Source organism: Echinops telfairi, unplaced genomic scaffold, assembly GCF_000313985.2.
Source record: "Echinops telfairi isolate 266 unplaced genomic scaffold, ASM31398v2 ScPeMD7_5167;HRSCAF=5991, whole genome shotgun sequence".
Taxonomy (NCBI): Eukaryota; Metazoa; Chordata; class Mammalia; order Afrosoricida; family Tenrecidae; genus Echinops; species Echinops telfairi.
The window spans coordinates 257,612-261,628 of record NW_022109066.1 but is presented as its reverse complement, the minus strand read 5'-3'; the positions used below and the strand labels follow the sequence as shown (position 1 = coordinate 261,628).

The 4,017-nt window shown below is 45.3% G+C and overlaps 1 pseudogene; it reads right to left on the bottom strand.

Moving 5' to 3' along the window:
* Positions 1 to 573: 573 nt before the first annotated feature.
* LOC115871303 overlaps positions 574 to 4,017 on the bottom strand; it is a 6,510-nt pseudogene continuing 3,066 nt past the window's right edge.

The window sequence follows — 4,017 nt, the reverse complement described above, 5'->3', positions numbered from 1 at the left end:
TTATTTTGTCATATCTTGCCCTGTCCGACGTCTCCCTTCACCCACTTTTCTGTTGTCTGAATCCCAGGGAGGAGGTCACATGTAGATCCTTGTCATTGGTTCCCCCTTTCCAACCCACTCTCCCTCTACCCTCCCAGTATCGCCACTCACACCACTGGTCCTGAAGGGATCATTAAAAAAAAATAGACCAGGCTTTCTGGTCTGACAGAGACTGGTGGAATCCCAAGAATCTGGCCCTTAGCGACCCTTCGCTCCTGGAACTGTGCTCACTCCTCTGACTCGGGTTTCTGCCAAGCAACATACAGGCCTGGAGGGGAAGAACAACATGTGAGAGGGATGCACTCCTTACAACATGCAATGTACAAAATCAACAGCACAGCATTTGCTTATGCATAAAAACCTATAAGCAGGAAGGGACAGGAAAGAAGGATGACTAATAATGGAAAAAACAGGGAGGACAGAAGTGGGAAGTGTGCTGGTACATCTTGGGGCCTGCAATCAATGTACGAATTGTTCAATGGAAAACCAATTTACTCTGTACATTTTTTTTTTTTTTTGCTGCGAAAGGAAGCTTTATTGTTTCCATTTGGCCCCCGGCTTGCAGGAGGGGCTGCAGGGCGGTGGCGCTGCGACTGGCCCGGTAGGTTTCAGGTAGGGGGGACGGGGAGGCAGAGGACCCCTCCCAGGTGGCTCTGCGGCTGCAGTTCCTAGTCGGTTTGAGGGTGAGCCTCTCGAAGAGACTCGCCCAGCCGGGCCTGGGAGCTGGCCCGCCTGCGGCCTGCGGAGGTGGGTCGGGTGGTCTCCCATCTTCCCCTCCTCGTCCAGGAAGTAGTTCTCCAGAAAGTCACCGAGATGGAGCTCTGTGTGAGTGGACCCCCTGGCATGCAGGTCAGGAAGGGCCTGGTTGAGGGTCTTCTCCAGGGCCAGCGCAGCTTCCACGGCGTCCAGGTTCTACCCCACTCATCTTGAGACGGCTTCTGCACCTCCTGGAAGAGGGCGTGGCCGCCGCGCTGGTTTTGCAGCTTCAAGAGATGCTCGGCCCCCTCGCGCTTCTCCTTCGTCAGTACTTGGGAAGAAGGGTCCCCCAAAGAAGCCCAGAGGCCCATAGACGCAGGTTGGCCAGCCGGTTGACGCCGGCCTCAGCTTCGGCGGAACCATTCTGATGGATCTGAGACCTCACGACTGGTCAGTTTGGAGGTCACCACACACAGAATAAAAGTGGGAACTGATCCCAATAAGAGGGGATGGCCAAGAAGATGGTCCCCAAGGTTATGCCAGGAAAGGAAACTGGAGAGTGGTCGAAGGTTGGAGGCAGGGAGTCCCCCTTCAAACACTGTTGAAGGAAGACACAGATCCCCGGGACCACAGGGCAAGCTTCTGTAAAATTTTAAATCAATAAAAAGTTGAAAAAAATGAAGAGGTCATGTCTCATCAATGATTTCATGTAGGACAGTCACTATGTAGCTGTAATGAGAGTGGGGAAACTTTTACTGGGTTGACATACAGAATCCCACAAAACTGAAAAAGCTTTAAATTCAAACGAGGTGGGGAAGCCCTCCACAGGGAGTCATGTGTCCTCACACCAGTCATCTCCTGCAGAAGGAAAGCCCTGTCAGTATCGTGACTGTATATGCCTCTGTGGCTTCTCTCTTGTCAGTAAACCCCAGTGGAATCCTAACTGCTGTAGCTCTGGTGGGACGACCTTCAGCCTTGACAGTAGAGGATTTGTACAGCTCAGAAACCATAGGAATACAGTGAATGTGGCACTGCGGATGCATTTGGTGACTCTGGCAGTGCCTCCAGTGTCCAGTTACATTTTAGTTTAGGTTCCACAGAGCTCATAGGATCAACTCTGATGCACTAATTATATAGGGGGCTGAAAACATGCCTGCTTCACTGTGACCACAGTGTGTATTCTGCGGGAAATCATGAATACAGAGACTGGGAAAGTCTGATTCATCCTGTGTGTGTATATACATTGATATCAAGACCAATCTGATTTTTACATTTGATCTCGCTTTTGACCCATGTTAATGTAGTTGTGGTCTTTAAAAAAGTGGAGAGATAGTCTGACCACAGACCAGGAATGCGAATGGCCTTGCCGTCATGCAGAATGCCTTGGAAAGTGGATTGTTGCAGATGCAGTTAGGTTAAAATCTAGCCCTTTATCTTTTGAGCTCCTTTAGGACACATTTTAAATCTACTGCAGTTTTTAAGATTCCTCTTCAACTCATCTTTATCTCCTTTAATTTGTTATTGTTGTTTAAAAATATGTATTTCCTGTAAATGAAAGCCATGATGCCTTAGTGTAGTAATGCTGGATCATATAGGAATTCAGTTTCTGGTTACTTTCAGTATTGCCATATCGTTTTCCACAGTGTCTGTATGTGTTTACAAGTCACCAGCAGCATATACGAGTTGCAATCCCCCCATATCCTCTTCAGTGTTTGTTGTTTTCTGTTTCTTTGATTTGGGCTGGCATTGTGGGTGTAAAGCGTTTTCTCATGTGGGTTTCATTTGCATCTCTCTGCAGGCATTTTTTCATGTATTTGTAATCATTTGTACTTCATTTTGAGTGAACTACCTGTTCATAGCTTTTCCCCATTTCTTGATTGGGGCTCCTGTTATTTTCTTATTGATGTGTTTTAGAGTTCCATAAATTTTTGTAATTAGCCCTTTGTTCAATGTGTCATTGGTAGAAATTGTTTCCCAATCTGTGGTCTCCCATTTCATTCTCCTGATAGAGTCTTTTGATGTGATTTCAGCAAGTCCAAGTCGTCTATCTTGTTTTTGCTGACTGTGCCTCCTCCATTATACTTGGTAGTCTGTGCATGCCCTGCAGTCGGTTGTTCTGGGGTGTATAGTGCCGCTATGGGTTGTAGCCACCAACAGTTCTATCTTGGAAGAAATACGACCAGATTGCTCCTTAAAGGAAAAGGTGGCAATGGTCGTCTTACATATTTTGGATAGATTGTGTTATGTGCTGTGAGAAATTAATAAACACTGTGGCATCCCCTCACCCCAAATAAAAACCAGATGATCCCTTCAGGGTGCATAATCTACTTTCAAACATGCTCTGCTTGAAAGCAAAACTTTTACATTGGCAGTTAATAGTCAGAATGACATATGGAGGCTGGATTTAAAAAAATCATTTTATTGGGGGCTCGCACAATTCTTATTACAATCCATGCATCCATCCAGTGTGTCAAACACATTTGTACATTTGTTGCCATCAACATTCTCAAAACATTTGCTTTCTACTTAAGCCCTTAATATCAGCTCCTCATTTTTACTCCTCCCACTCCTTACCCCTCCCTCATGAACCCTTGATAATTTATAAATTATTATTATTTTGTCATATCTTACACTGTCCAACATCTAACTTCACCCACTTTTCTGTTCCCCATCCCACAAGGAGGAGGTTATATGCAGATCCTTGTAATCGGTTCCCCCTTTCTATCCCACCTTCTCTCTACCCTCCAGGTATCACCACTCTTACCACTGGTCTTGATGGGGTCATTTGTCCTGGATTCCCTGTGTTTCCAGTTCCTATCTGTACCAATGTACATCCTCTGGTCTAGCCATATTTGTAAGGTAGAATTGGGATCATGATAGGTGGAGGAAAGGGAGGGAGGAGGAAGCATTTAAGAAGTAGAGGAAAGTTGTCTGTTTCATGTTTGCTACCCTGCAACCTGACTGGCTCGTCTACTCCCCGTGACCCTTCAGTAAGGGGGTGTCCAGTTGTGGAGGCTGAATGTATGGCAAGATTCAAAACAGAGTTAGGCCTTCCACTTTAAAATGTAACCTTTCACAAACCAAGTGCTTAGCTTTTAAACTCTAATATAATTTCAACCAAATGAATCATTTTTTAGTTAAAAAAATAATTTTATTGGGACCTCTTACAGCTCTTATAACATTCCATACATCAATTGTATCAAGCATATTTGACATATGTTGCCATCATCATTTTCTGAACATTTACTTTCTGTTTGAGCCCTTGGAATTAGCTGTTCTTTT